Below are 16,510 nucleotides of genomic sequence, written 5' to 3' on the forward strand. Positions count from 1 at the left end.
TGAGTATTATTTTTATCATCATTTTTTTGAATCACAAAATTCTTTCAAAAAATTTTATTAATATATCAGTATTCAATTCTATTCACTGCATCAATTCATATATCTTTTCAAATTCATTTGAAATAAAGATAGTATTTTAAAGGTGACAAAACTCTTTACAAATATTATCTCATCATATAGTAGTTGAACATCTAATCAAAAAGAAATTTCAGGGAACCCTTGTGTAAACATTAGGTACAGGATTGAGTACCAGTTGGAAACTGTGTCACCTCAAATTATCTTTAGACAAATCTAATTGTAAAATACAAGACATAAAGAAATAAATTGAATTTTATAAAAGTTGGATATGAGAGAGATCTTGAATTGGAATAGAAAGGAATATACTTTTCAGCCTGTGCACAGTACTTTTATAAAGGGTTATTTATATCAGGACATAAAAATTTCTAAAACAAATATAGGAAAGCAAAATGCATCCTTTTTTGTACACCCTAATGAAATGAAGAAAGAAAGGATCTCTGAAACACGCATTATAAATTAATTGTAAACTAAATAATCTAACCATAAAGAATTATTGGGTCAAAGAGCAAATCTTATAAATAATCAATTTCATTAAAGAAAATGAAAACAATGAGAAGCATACTAAAGTTTATGGGATTCAACCAAAGTAGTACTTAAGGGAAAATAATTTATATTTCTAAATTCTTGCATCCACAAATTGGGTATATAACAACAGAGACATGGAGAAGGAGAGAGAGACAGAGAGAGATTAAACACCAAAAGAAAAAAAATCCTGAAAATCAAAAGTTAAAAAAAAAATGAAAGTTGGAAAATTTACTAATAAAATTAGGAGCTGATTTTCTAATACACACATACAAAATCCATATATGTATGTGTACACATATATTTATACATACACACTATATGTGTACTATATATATATATATATATATATATATATATATAGTTTTATATTTAAACCATAGGATTTTTTTAAGAAGAAGAAATCATGGGGAAATGGCAGAATAAGGATAAGAATTAACTAGTTCTTCCAAATTCCCTTCAAAACAATTTAAAATAATATCTCAAAATGGATTTTAGAGTGGCAGGATCCAACTCTAACTTAAAGTTAACAACAAAGAAATAGGCCATTTAAAGTATACAGATATGCATGTGTATTACAAATGACTATTAATAAACTATGAGGGATATAATAAAACAAAGCCAAAGAATAAAAATAGAAGAAAATATAAAATATATCGTGATAAATACAACTGAACTGAAAAACTGATCACAGAGAAATAATTTGAGTTATTATACCACCTGAATGTTATAATTAAAAGTCTAGACACTATAAGTAGTTATTGACAAAAAAAGTTCTAAAGTTTTAGATCTAGAAGTTAAAACAGAAATTAAAAAAAAATAAACAAAACAAAAAAAATAAAAATGAATTTTAAAAATATCAATTACTAAAAGAGATCCCAAAATGAAAACTCACAGGAACAATGCAGTTAAGTTTCAAAACTCCCAGGCCAAGGAGAAAATATTACAAGCAGCTAGAATGAAACATTTTGTTTATTGTTGGGTTACAATCAGGATAACACAATATTTAGTATCTGTTATATTAAAAGACAAAAGAGTACAGACTTTGCTCTTCAGAAGACCAAAGTGTCTGGGTTTGAAATTAAGAATAATATACTCATCAAAGCTGAATGCATTCTTACAACAAGAAATGAATATTTAATGAATTAAAGGACTTTTGGAAATTCTTAAGAAAAAAAACCAGAATTGAACAGAAAATCTGATTTAAAATAATCAGGAGAGACATAAGATAATTCACGTGAATGACTAATTATAAGTAATTAAAAATTGCTCATAATGATTGGGGCAGGGGTCATTATAAGTGGAAATTAGTATCTGGGAATGAATTAGGAGGACAATCTTGCTTTCTGCTTAAGGTAGTATCCTTCTGACTCAATTTTCCAGTGGTTTTTTTTTTTTGTTGTTGTTGTTTTGTTTTGTTTTTTGTTTGTTTGTTTGTTTGTTTGTTTGTTTTGACTAAGAACCCACCTAATCACTTCTGAGTCTGGCTTAAGGTGGAATTGTTAAAAACTAGGACAATTACCTGAAGTAAAAACTGAGTTAAGGATGTTTTATCCTCTATGTGCTTATGTCAAGACCTAAAGGACCAGTTTTGACACTATTTAAATCATGTCCCTGATTTTTCCTCTTATAGAAAATTTCTGTAATCAGAGAAAGTGGTCAGTGGAAGATATGAAGCACAATACAAATATATATATGATATTTTTGATTTGCAGCTCAGCCACAGAGGATTCTTTGCTGCTATAAAATTTTTAACTCTCTTGCTTCCTGAGGTTAGAGTTTCTTTGCCTAAAGGTCCACTTTACCTAAGTAATTGGGGCCACCTTCCACCTTCCTTTTGCTCTTTGGGAGGGGAAGCAGACACTCTTCCATGCCCTGCTCAGGCCAAGGATTTTTAGGACTCTGAAAATAAAACTAATCTCCTGCCTAGAGTCTTTTACATTGTACGTTGATGGAAGGCAGGGCTAGGTCCTAGGATTCTCTGGAACCCTATACTAGACCCCTTACTTACTTCTCAAAGACTTGAAATATATTTTTCATGGTTTGCATGATCATGGGGACTAAATGGAAAGAAAAGGGATTTTTGACAGCCAAACAATTCTCCATTAAGTATGCAGGGAAAATGATTACTGCTAGTTTCTGTTGTTTCCTAAAGGAAGGGAAATTCACTTCAGATGAAGGGAAACAGGTTTACAGATCAGCTGCCCATGGTGATACCTGTTTGCCTCTCACCATGGCATCTTTAATTCCTCAACTACTGACTCCTGCATTCCCTCATACCTCCCAGGCAAGTAAATTTTGAAAGGATTGTTAAAAAGGCCTGCACATGTGCCCCCTTGCAGGGGCTTTAAAAAACTTTCAGGTCTGTTAACACCTGTACTAACTGGGTAAAAGCTATCCCTTAGAAGGTCCTAGGGTTTTTGCTGAGGAGGTCCTTTGCTGAAGGACACAATGTCCCACCCATTACCCCTACTCCTTTGAGGAAACAAAAGCAAGAATTTGGGGAACACATTTTTTTGGTATTTATCCTAAGACAAGCTGTTTGGATGAGAGGCATTTATAATAGCCTTATCTTTCTCCCAGCCTTCCTCTGGGTGGGATTCCTGGTTACTGTCCCAGTAATTTCTATATTAACTACACTTTTGTTTAGTCTTTCTCTTTTGCTCATATTTAGTCTTTGTATTTTTAATATTCTTGGGAGAGTTGCTTCTTTCATTCTCTGAATCATGAAATTCCAACAACCTGGTCCACCTGAAATGGTAATGCCAGAGAAACTGAGGCAGGAGAGAGATTAGAGAGTTTTTAATATTTTATTAATTGGAGGGCATAATTGACTGGACAGGACTCTCATTTCAAATTATCCAGTCAGACAGAGACTAAAGACCAATTAAATGGTGAGATATACTGGGACCAATGGATCCATGCTGGCCCCAGGACTGGACGAGACTGTCATCTCAAAGAATCCAACATCCAACATCCAGCATCCAGCGATGAATGGGAGTTCTTAATGACATATATAGCCACATGGCTTAGCTACAGGGGTAGACCAAGGCAGGGGTGGAGTCAAAACACTGAGAGTGGGAAGTTACAAAGAAGGTGACAAGAAACTTTCTTCACAGAGCCATTTGGCTCTGTCACGATGGGGGAGGCCATAAATTCTTCAGAGTCAGGATGTCTTAATAAACAGAAGTCACTGAAGTATCCGGGATAGCCTTATCTTTTGGAATGTAAATTCTTGAGGCCAGAAAGAGCTAGGGGTCAGGAAGTCTGTTCTCCCCCCATTCTGAGTCCCACACTGACAATTTACAACCCCAGAGCAAATGGTCTGCAGTCTTAATGGACTATAGTCGGCGTTTACAGCTAAGGGGATTGAGACAAAATAGTTAAGGAAACTGAGACAGAAACTAGTGCAGGGAAACTGAATCAGGACAGTTATAGAGAACTGTGGCATAACAAAATCACCTGATACCTTATCCTGAAGCTCAGCACTTTGGCTGCCAGATGCCAATCTGTGTGATGACTAGATTTCCAACACAGATAGTGGGAGTTGGTGGAAGCAAGGTCTCCAATTCCTGCTCATTTCTTTAAGCAGCAATATCCTGCCAACCGCCTGCTTATGCATTTAATCACCAGAATAAGTCAAGCTTTCTTAGCTTAAGTGATTCCTGAAACTAAGATAGGAGAAGAACAAGCTGGAAGACCTAGGTAACAAAGATTCCCTACTGAAAGAAATATATTAGGATTGGTGTGAGAAATCTTCAAATGTATGATAGAGAGGTGATTGAGTGAGATAGATGAAGCTTTCTCAAGAAGACTATGAAATTAGCCCTAAATCATGTAACCCCTATACCCAGGGGTCTGCAGAGTCCGAAGATCAGGTCTTGGGCCCAGGTTGTAGGAAATCACGTGATCTCTAAACCTAGAGGTCTCTAAAGACTAAGATTATAGGTCATTGACAGATAGTGACAAGAAGTGATGTGACCCACAGGAAGCAGACCACAATGGTGACCACTGATCAATGGTTACTTCCTTTTAGTCTATCCGATGAAAAGGCTTAGGTCTTTTGCTATTTAATTAGCTTTACGGCTTCCAGATTGTCAGGTTGAACACATATTGGGGACCTGAGATGCTTCCCAGGTGTGCTTGGGCCTCTCCCTGCAGGGAATAAATAAATGCTTTTTATTTGTACCTGAAGATATCTCTGATTAGTTAATTTGAGGAAGGGGGTCTAGCACTCATCCCATACAATATAGTCTCTTACCAGAAGCCCCCTCCCCCCCTTTTCTTCCATTATCTGGGGAAGTCCCAGCTTACACCCTAAACATGGAAATCTATCTCAGAAACAACAACAGCAAACACTACTAAATAATAAATTCTTTACCCAATAAAATAGTTAAATTCTAATTAAAAAGGGGAAGATAGGAGGGAAATGCTTATCTAAGATAATCAAACACCTGCAGCTTTTAGCTATGGCTCAGTTTTTTTGTTTTTTGTTTTTTTGCAAAGTCTCATTTAGGGCATATGTCAAGGCTACATTCTTATAAGAGGTCTTCACTCATGTTATCCCATGCACCATCTATTGTCTCCCTCCAAACTTGGCCTTCCAGTCCTTCTCCCTCACCTCCCCTTCACAGCTCCCCACCTCCACCTATTTGCAGTTCCTGAGTATCCTTGAGCCACTGGATCTTGGCACTGGACTTGGTGAGCCTAAGGAAGAGATTTGTGGGCCTTTGTGGGAATGATGTCCCAAGGGAAATCTGCACCTTCAATACTAGCCCTAAATCAATACTGTCCCAGCTCAGTGGAAGCAGATCTGAGTGCTTGTTTCTTCCCTTGGTTTCTATGCTTCATTCCAGTCTGTCCCTGGTGAGCTACATAGATCAACTGGCTAAGGAGCTGAGGAGGACAAATAGACAGATTGCACTGTAATTATTTCCTGAGAAAGGAGTAGCACCCATTGCCCTGGCAGGGTGAATAGTCAGGGAAGCTGTGTAAAGTCAGAAAGAGGGCTGAATGCTGTGCAGATGCTGCTGAGACTGGTGATGGGAAATGAGATTGGGCATTGAGTGGGTGATTTGATAAGACAATCTTACTGTCTTTACACATATGTGCTTTGGCCTGGGAGCTGCTTTCCTTGTTGTTCAGGTCTCCAAGTCCATGTGGTAACATTTACAGTGACTTCACTGAATCATTGATGGGATTTTTGGGGTCTAAGAACCACTGGGAACATTGGGACCATTCACTTTCATGACTATCACAGTCCAGAAGGGGATATTCCTGAGTATTGTTGTGGTATCTGTGGTGAGCTGTAGGAGGAAGGAGATTAAGCTGTCTAATACTGTCCAGAGCCAGGAGGTTGCAGAAAACCTATTGAAGAGCTTGTGTCATTCTTCTGTACTGATGGGATCACACCATGTTTGTGTATTACAATACATATACAATACAATACAATACAATACAAGACCACCTTCTAGGACTCATTTCCCATTGGAATATGGTATGGAGGTAGTGGAGCATACTGGACCCTTAGGCCTTGACTCTGCAAGCTTCTCCTTCTCCCTCTTTTCCCCCAGCAATACTGCTCCTTTTTCCAGAGAAATCTTTGGTTCTTTAGCTCCTGGAAACTCATAAAGCTCTGATAAGGTGCCTGCTTCTGGTTGGACATTATGAACTGTAATCCAGGTTGCTGAGATGACTGAGGCAGCTATTGAGAGTGCTGGGTGAGGAGGTTGTTATTGCTATTTGGAGTAGGGATACTGCCCAGGAGGATAGTAAGAAACCTAGTACCTATTGTTGTATGTAGTAGGGATTGTATCTAGTCCTGAGGCTGCAAGGTTGGATCAGATGAGTTTAGGTGAAGGTGGAGTAGTTGGAGATGAGGAAAAGTTGGTCCATGGAGATCATGATGAAGCCTTTCTGTTGAGGATATTGGGACTGGAACAGAACTGAAGATGCATCAGCTATCTCAGTGGAATATTGTCAACTAAGGCTCATTTGCCCAAAAGGGTTGCTAAGATCATCTCTCTGTGAGATCATGTGATTTACTCAAGGAGTGGTGAGAGAGTTGGATGCTGTTGCTGCTACTCCTTAGTGCAATGGAGAAAGCCCCAGACAGGCTGGGATGAGGTGACCTAGTTGGGACACATAGGGTTAAACTTTTCCTAAAAATTCTTCCTACACACTGCCTCCTTTATTTCTTCCAGTGTTTTCTTGTCAAGTAAGATTGGAGATCCCACTGAAGCTCCTGGCTTTGGTAACAGATAGCCACCTACTAGAGATGGAGCCTTTTGGGGCTGTGCTGCTCTGGTGCCTACTTAAGATATAGCCCAGTCCCTCACTGTTGCCCTGAGGCCATTTGGATTTCCTTTCTGGACAAGCTCTCAGACAAATATTTTTTCTCAAATCCTTTGATATTCCTTCTCTCTCTCCTTTATTGAAATGCTCCTCTTTCCATCTAGAAATAAAACTCTGATTTGGTTATCATTCTGGTTCATGCTGTTATCATCTCTCTTCAGGATAAACTTCTGTTGAAATTCTACATTCTTCCTATCTTTGATATGCTCTTTGAGCCTCTTTTGTCTCACACATTGCCAGACTGCACCAGCCTTAGTTTAGAACTAGAATTGGCTCTTTTTTTGGCATGCCCATGATTGGAAGTCTGTCTCTTATTTTCCTGCCAAACACTAGTATCCTCATTCTCTTTCTCAAGCTTTCCTTAATTGGTGACTTGGATACATTATTCTTGCTTATAGATTTTTCTAGGTTCTTTCATTATTTGCAGGGTGTTTTGAGTTGTGTTATTACTAATTATCTTAAATAGAATATAGATATCAATAGACATTCTGTAGCTTCAGCCCTTCTAGTCTATTTATTCTGAGAAAGGTTATTCCAGACTGAGCGGTATTTCTCTTGGGGATCCAGAATGAGGGAAGAAGCCAGGGGATGGGAGGGAGAAGGGGTTGAAGAAAAAGGAGGGGAGAAGACACTAGAGAAAAGCGGAGAAACAAACCAAGAAAAGGTTGTGGTGGAGGGAACCAGAAGGGAATAAAGGCCCAGAGTTTGTCCCCTTCTCCCCTCCTCTGTGTGCAGCCTTATGGCTTAGCATCAAGATTTTTAAAGAAAAAGTAAATGAATTACAAATGAAAATAGATAGCAAAACTATAATAGTGGATGATTTCATTCCACCTTCCCCTCTTATAATTAGATAACCATAAATAAATTAGAGAGAACTCAGGTAGATGAATAGTCTTACTTAAGCTAGACATCTGGAGAAAACTGAATTGAGACAAAAAGGAATTTCAGTGACAAATGACACCTGTTCAAAAATTGACCTCTCAACTTCAGGACCAATGCTCTATCCATTGTGACATCTGGTTTTATGCTAATAAGCTTGACAATTTAAATGAAATGAAAGAATACTTACAAAAATGTAAACTGTCCAGATTAATAGGGGAAGAAATAAAATATCTGAGGAACCTATATGTGTGTGTGTGTGTATGTGTGTGTATGTGTGTGTGTGTGTGTGTGTGTGTGTGTTGATTAGCCCATAAAGGATTTTTTTTAAGCACAGGGCTAGGTGGATTTACAAGTCAATTCTTCAAACATTTGAAAATACAGGGAACTTTTTTCAAATTTATAAGAATATGAGTAATTGCTCAAATTATAAATGGTCAAAGAATATGAACTAGAACTTGAAGAAAGGAAATATATATAGTCATATGAACTACATGCTTTGATTATTTAAATTATTGTTCAGAAAATGAAAGTCAAAACAACTTTTAGATACTGTCTTTTAGATGATAGAAAGAAAAAAATGACAAAATTCAGAAGAGATGTGGCAAAATTGAGAAAGTAATATAATGTAATTGTGAGGTGACCTAACTATTTTAATGACCTGGAATTATACTGAAAGAGTTATAAAACTTTTTTTTTTTTTACTCTTTGACCAAGAAATGTCACTATTACTTCTGTTCTCCAAAATGATCAGAGAAGAAGGAATAAAAACTATGTGTTCTAAAATATTTATACCAGCTCTCCTTGTAGTAGCAAAGACAATCTATTGAAGAATGACTGAATAGGTTATGGTATATGATTATGATGAAATACTATTGTGTTGTTAGAAATGATGAGCATTGTGTACACACACACACACACACACACACACACACACAAATTGCCTTCATTAGCCAAAGGGGAAATAATAAACTTAGAAATCCCATATAAAGAGGTGTAGGGAGAGAGAGAATTTAGAAGTACAAATGAAATTAAAATTAAAAAAAAAAGAATAGCCCTTAATCTTACCCTTATTTTTATTCCTTTCTTTTCTTTTTATCTTATTGTAATAATAAGAAGTGAGAAAATGGGCATGGTCCTTGACCTTATTTTAAAGGGCTCTATATCCATTTTATAGAATGGAAACTTATATTTGCTGTTAAAAACAATAGCAATAAGGTGTTGTTTTAAAACAAATAGTGTGGTAATAGAGAAAAGAAGAGGGATTGTGTAAAGTCTGAATTAGCTCCCTAGAGGCCTCAGAATCATCAGGAGTCGGGATCAGCAAAAGTCCTTGGTTTTTAGGGGGAGAAGTAAAGGAGACAGATCAACTGCCAGGAGTTTTGCCAAGGATCCTTCCTTGATTCTAGAGTCCAGAATCTCCATGAATTTCCATACTTTTCTCCTCCTTGTCCTGAGGCCAAGGGAAGTTCTCTTGCCTCTCTCACTCCAGCCCTAATCCTTACCTACAATTCTCTTAACCCCAATCATTGAGCTAGCATCAACTGTGAGAAGAGAAATTCCAAACATATGCTAATAGAGTTATTGTCCAATAGGTAATTAGCCTTAAGTGCTCAGCTGTCTGATTCAAGCACACTTTTTAAGAGTTTTAGCCTTTTACTGGATTGGATTAGAGATTCAGAAGAAGCCTATAGCTAATATGGAAGATGAATGATGATTCAGTATACAAATTGAGCAAAAATGATAACATGTGAGGAACCAAGGCAAGATAAAACAATGTTACATCATCCAATGGAAGAGAAAGTACCCAAGAGAAACAGTAGGAGTTAATAGGAAGAAAACTACACAAAAGTCGACTTATGAAGGGAAAGAAAAAAAATTAATTATTAGAAAAAAGTTAATTCATAACATTGAGGGAAATAGTTCAATTGATATCAGACTACAAATTGCAAAGAGTTGACAAGTGAGATGAATATAAAAAAATTATTAACATGAGCTGTGGTCTTGGAGACTGATAGATATAAGGAAGCTCTTCCATTTATTCTAATTACAAGTCTTGGGAAAACATCTTCTTTTGCTTCTGTAAGATCAACAAATAGTAGACATACAATTATCCCTAAAGACATGCAACAGTGATAATTTCTTCTTCTTTCAGAAATTACTAGTTAATATCTTGCCTGATGGTATTTGTTAATTCTATCATGATCAGATATTCATTGATCTCTTCTTTTTTACTTATTACCTTGTTGAGCCATATTTCAAGTATATTGAATTCTCACTCATAATCCAAAAAATAAAAATGTGTTCTTCCAACCCTTTCATCTTTTCTTTTGGGTTGCAGGCAAGTTTATACCTTGTTAATAATGTCTACTTAACTTCAGATACAGAACACTTTATGGCAGTAATTGCAAATTTTATCTTGTCCTCAATTGGGATAGTGAGAAAGTGGGGGAAATTGCCTCAAGGAACATCCTTCCATGGATCTCCCTCTCAACCTCATTTTCAGCCCCTCCTCTCTTAGGCCCCATTGGAGGAAATTTCCCTCTTTTTTTAATCTTTGTTACTGAGTTTGACTTTTAGGCTGCTCAGAACCGTACAAGGGGAAGGGATATAGGACTTCTCACAATGCTTGCATAAACTGGTTTTTGTTGGAATCTTTACAAAGTGTTAAGACATTGGAGTTGATAGAGACAATAGTTATCTGGTTTGGCATGGTTCAGTGTGATTGATTTGATCTTAGAAAGAGATATTTTGGGCCAGAACTTGAAACAAGGTACTAAGTGGAACTGATAGAAACAATGCTTGTGTTCACACCTTTAGAGAGTTCATAAGTATCTAAGTACTCAATGGAGTTCACGCGTTAGGGAGAGTCAGGAGAGTCAAATTCACACTTCCCTTAGGGCCAAAGAGCACTCTGGGAGATAACCCAGAATCCCTCTCCCTCCAGATGGCAGAGTTAACCTCTGGGAGATCACATATATAGAGGGAACTCTTGGAGCTTGGGGAGTGACTTGAGTTAGTTACTTGAGGAGTTACTAGAAACTCTGGTAGCTCGAGAGAGTTTTACTTGGAGTCGGAGAGAGCTCCTGGAACCCACAAGCAAGAGATTCATTGCATCTTCCAACTTGGTGCTGACTGGAGGCTGAAGAAAGCAGAGGCAGAAGCCAAGGACAAAGCTGCAAGATCTCTTGGAACCAAGCAGAGAGTTAAGCCTCAACTAACCGGGCTATTTTGGAAGGAGAAATAAACGTTTGTATTTTTACCAGCTGGCTGCATTTTGGAGTAATTATTGATTATAACTGAAACTAAGGGTGCCTCCAGAAAGCCTTCACAGGTTTTACCAATTCTAATTCTTTTGGTGAAATAAAAACCTGCTAAGTCTTATTATAACTCCTTTATCTAGATCTTTCAAGCCCCAGTAATTTTCATATGGCCTGTTAATTCCTAGACCCTATTGTATGCCTGTCCTCTTAAGGAATTTGGGCCTTTCCATAATCCTTGCAGCTAAACATGTTTTGTCTTAATTCCTTGAAAGCAAAAGTTATCTTACTCAATATTAACTGTACTTAGCAAAATGCTTAGCTTATAGTAAGAACTTAATGTTTTTTTTTGGTTTTTTTTTTTCCTACCTTCCCTTCTTCCCTCCCTTTCTTCCTTTCTTTCTTTGTTCCTTCCTACTTTCTGTTATGGGCCAGAACTCTGAACTTGAAACTAAGGATTCTTACAAAGTACTAAGTCAGTGGAATTGATAGAGACAATAGTTATTTAATTTAGCATGCTTCAGTATGATTGATTTAATCCTACAAGGAGATGTTATGGGCCAGATCTTGAAACAAGGTACTAAGTGGAATTGACGAGACAATGGTTAAATCTAGTTTAGCATTTGATTTAATCCAACAACAAATAATGGTTTCCTATTGATATAATGATTGATTTGTACTCAGTGTAGAGGATATAAGCTTCAGCCAGGGAGATTCAGAGACAAGTGGACAGAAGATTGGAGGCTGAAGGCTGGAGCACAAGCCCAAGACCTTGGACTCAAAACAAATTCATCCCATCTCACACCACCTTGGTGGCAGGCTCTCCTTCTTCACTTCTCCGCTGAAAGCAAGACTCTGGAAAGCCTCCAGAAAACTAGTCGAGCCCCAAATGAAGGAGATAGGACTTAGAAATAGATAATAAAGGATTTGGACTTTAACCCCTGGCTACTCATGTGGTGATTATTGAACTGAAACAAAGGCTGCCCTCCAGAGACCCCAAGAAAACCTCAACAGAGAGAACATTACATTTTGGAGAAAATACTATACTTTCCTTCCCTCTTTCCTTTCCTCTTTTTTTTTTTCTCCATCCTTCCTTTCCTCTAACTTTCATCTTGACTTTCCACATTGGACAACTGCTTCAAGAAAACCTCAAGCATGACACTTTACTTCCGCCTGTCAAGTCACCCTTCTCATTCACCTCCCTGATGAACTCTTTCCCTTCCTTCCTTCCTTCCTTCTTTCCTTCTTTCCTTCCTTCCTTCCTTCCTTCCAACCCAACTCTTACTTCTTATTGAAACTGTTGGTTTCTTTTTTCTTCGTTTTTTATTGTTCAGGGCAACCATTCTTTGTTCAGGATCTTGTGTTCTCACTGAAAAATTTCATCTTATTAGAACAATGGAAGGATTCTGTAGTGATCTCATTGTTCTCTTTTAGTATTCATTGTATATTACTCAAACATCTTTCCTTTCTATTTTTTCCTCCACCCCTTTGTAATTACCTTCTTCATGACCTCCTTGCCAACTAGCCTCAGAGCCTACTAGAAACCTTCTCAAAATAATTTTCATCTTGACTTTCCAATTGGAATACTGTTTCAAGAAAGCTTCAAGCATGACACTTTACTTCTTTCTGTTAAGTCACCTATTACAGAGCCTCCTCATTCACCTCCCTGATCAACTGCTTGACTGTTAACAATTCTCTCTACATACTTGCAATCCTTGTAGCAGGAGCTACAACCAAATCAACTATACCATTGTTTCTGGTGAGTGTATTTTAATGTATATGCTGTGGATGGACTCATCATCCTAGTTACTTTCTGGATAGAAATATTTTTGCCTGGCTGTGGTTCCCCTATGTTGTTTATTCCATTAGAAAAATGATATATGTGATCTGTTACAAAATTTTATTATTATTATTAATATTTATACCTGTGCTTAACAAAGGTTTTGGTACATGATGTCCTATTTTTCAGTCACATTTGACTCTTTTCTATTTCATTTTGGCAAAGAGAATAGTGGTTTGCCACTTTATTTCCAACTCACTTTACAGAGAAGAAAATTTAAGCAAATGAGGTTAAATAATTTTCTCAGAATCATACAGCTATTAAGTGTCTGAGACTGGATTTGAACTTGGATAGATGAGTCTTTCTCACCCCAGGTCCTGTTTTCTATTCATTGTACAACCTAACTGTGCTTATTTGGTACAAGTAACTAATTAACAAATAATTGTAACCCCATTTTATAAATTTCTTCTTTAATTAGACTTCTGGAATTGCTTTTGGCACCTTTTCTTTCTAATCTTCTTGCTGACTTCCATGACAAAAATGTTTTTGTTTACTTATTTCACTTTATAGAGATGGGGTTCTTTACATTTCTTATGTCATGAATTTCTTGGACAGTCTGGTGATGTCAAGGAAATTTTAAAATAATATTTTAAGAATGAAACAAAAAAACAGAATTACAAAAGAAGCTAATCATCATACTAAAATAGTCATATCTAGATGTGTGTATATGTGTGTAGATACATAGATACATACTATGTATTTAATTATAAATAATAAAATGCAACATATAACTCTATATACTTATATATAACTAAATTCATTGGCCTTTAGAAATATATGCATGGAACTTTGGAGATCTATTGACCTTAGGTTAAGAACCTATTCTCTAAAATAAATTGTCCCTAGTGACCCCTGATCCAAGCTTCTTTATTTAAGACAGACTTTCTATTTTTTTTTTTCTTTTTTGAAATTTCTAAGCTATCTTGCTTGGAAATTAGGAGATTAATGCCAAGGTCCAATAAAAACAGAAGTTGTTTCACATGGAATCTAATTTTCAAGAGGGCTCAATATTTCAAAATCTAATTGCCCATTTTTTACTGTCCCTGACTTGATTTTCTTATTGCAGAAGTTCAGATGTTCTGTACACATTTCTGGAAACATTCTCAGTAAGAAAGACTCAAGTCAAGAAAATTCACTAAATGGAAAGTTAATGTCATTTCTCACAAGTCTGTGAAAGCAAAGACGACACTCCCATGCATTTTTTAATGTTTTGGAAGAACTACTTTTTTGTTTTAAAAGGTATGCTCTAATTTTATATGTATAAATGAATAAGAATAAATAGAGATCTTTTAGCAACAAACAAAAACCAAAAGCCAGATCAAACAAAAGACAACAAGTTTTGGAGAATTTCATAGAAAGAAAAATGAATTATCAGAAAAGGAAGAAGCAATATATTGAGATTTCAAAGAAGAATTGAAATGATTTGAAATAGTTAGTTAATTTTTTTTTCTTTTTTTGAATATGAAAGGGGAAAATAATTCTCTTTTGATTGAAAAAAAATTTCATGCTAATATACAGATATCAATAATGAATATGTGCCATTTCTGACAAAAGAAGAAAAAGGAATTTTTAGATTAGAAAAAGCATTTAGAAAAGAAAATAAGAAAATATTTAAAGTAGAAAGTGGATTAAAAAGTAATTAATTCCTTAATTATATCAGATTAGTTGACAAAAACTATAAATTATTCTACTACCCAGACCAAATGGTCTGGTACCTATAAACTTTTCTAAAAACATACTGCTTGTTATAAGGACATATTGTTAATTATACGATTATTAGGGTTTGAATAGGAATCATAAAATACATGATAAATAAGAAGAATACTAAATTATACCTGGTTTTTAATCTTTGCTCTTTGGTAGATTAAATATATTAATTACTAATAGTTATTTCAATAATATTTTTAAAAATATTTTCTGTAGTTTTTGAATGTTTTCCCTAGAAATAATGGTTTCTATTTTTTTTTTTTTCTATTTCTACCATCAGTTAAAATCCTTGGCTTCCTTAATTCTTAGTTTTAGTGTCACAATTTCCAGGAAACCTTTTACCATTCCCCACAGCTACATTTGCTATCCTCATTAAGATTACTTAGTTTCCCCCTCTATATTTTTTCATAACTATATTAATTTATGTATAGTTTCCTTTTTTCTTTAGAATACAAACTTCTTTAGCATGGAAAATTAGCTTTTTCTTCATATTTTGAGTTTAGCACAGCTAGGATCACTAATGTAGAGATAAAAAGTACCTTAGAGGTCAACTTGTCCAACTCTTTCATTTCTAAAAATGAAGAAATTGAGGGAGAAGAAAAAATACTAAACAATTTATTTAGGTCACAAATTTGCTAAGTGTTTGAGACAATATCTGAAACTAGGTAGTAATGATTAATTAATTCTTACTGAATCGTCAATTTTTATTATAAAAAGAGGATCATGACTAAAATTTCATGATTCCTATCTGAATCACTTGATCTCAAAGGATTCCAGAATTAAAAAAAAAAATAAACAAAAGTGTGTAGTTTGTCAGACTCAAAATGTCAAATCTTTAAGAAACAATCTGTAAGATTACATTGAAAACAATATTTAAGAAAAAAAATGATCTCGGCTTCAAAGTTACATGAACTTGTAAAATGTTACCAGTGATGCAAATTATATATTTTATTCTCTGCCATCTTAACCTGGATGAAAATTCCAAGAATGAGTAACTTAAGATTTCAATTCTTTTTTACCCAAACTTTATTTTTTTCTATTTTGTATAACCTACATTTTATGCACAGTGAATTGGAAAATGTTGAGTAGATAGAATGGTAGCTAAGGCAGTTTTGCAATATTGTTGAGATCATTTTATTTACAGTATTGCCAAATATGAATTCCTTTCTTAGATAGTATATTGTTGAAGTTTTAGTTCCAACCATGGCATAAGAACGTTGTAATGTAAACCTAATATTTATAATTTCTGGCAAAAAACTTCAGATGAAGTTTAAATATATAGTCAAACTTCAATAGTTATTCCTAAGTGTTAGTGTGTATGAATTTCTGTGCATGTTTGTGTGGTCATTAGAGTCATTGATACAAAATCTATTATGGATTTAATTTGCTGATGAATAAAATAATAATTCCTACTTTATATTCATAGATAAGACAGGAGAGTCCCAAGAGTGAACTTTTTCAGCATTTATTTACTATGGGATGTTAGAATGTAAGTTGCTTGAGGAAAGGGGATTATTTTGACATTTCATTGTACTTTTAGCTCATCACAGCTCCTGGTACATAATAAATGCTTAATAAGTGCTGAAGGTTTTGAAAATATGCTGGAAAAAAGGTTAGAAGGAAAAGAGATAGTATTACATCATTTTTTTTTACATCAGTGTTTTTATTAATGGACTAAAGTCATTTTGTGGAGGGGAAAAAGGTCTTAATTTTATTCTCTGCCATTAAAGCAAATTATTACGATAGTACCGATTCTATGGAAAGATGAAATGCTCATCTAGAAGATCTAAAGTATATTTGTATATCAATGTGTAAAATCCTTTCAAGGGGGAATGGTTTCATTAACAGAGGTGCTTAATAACTGTTAATT

The 16,510-nt window shown here is 35.3% G+C and overlaps 1 pseudogene; it reads right to left on the reverse strand.

Annotated features, from left to right (window-relative positions):
- Nucleotides 1-5,382: 5,382 nt before the first annotated feature.
- The window catches only part of LOC111721319, a 140,318-nt pseudogene continuing 129,190 nt past the window's right edge, over nucleotides 5,383-16,510 (reverse strand).

Source organism: Sarcophilus harrisii, chromosome 6 (genome assembly GCF_902635505.1).
Source record: "Sarcophilus harrisii chromosome 6, mSarHar1.11, whole genome shotgun sequence".
Classification (NCBI taxonomy): Eukaryota; Metazoa; Chordata; class Mammalia; order Dasyuromorphia; family Dasyuridae; genus Sarcophilus; species Sarcophilus harrisii.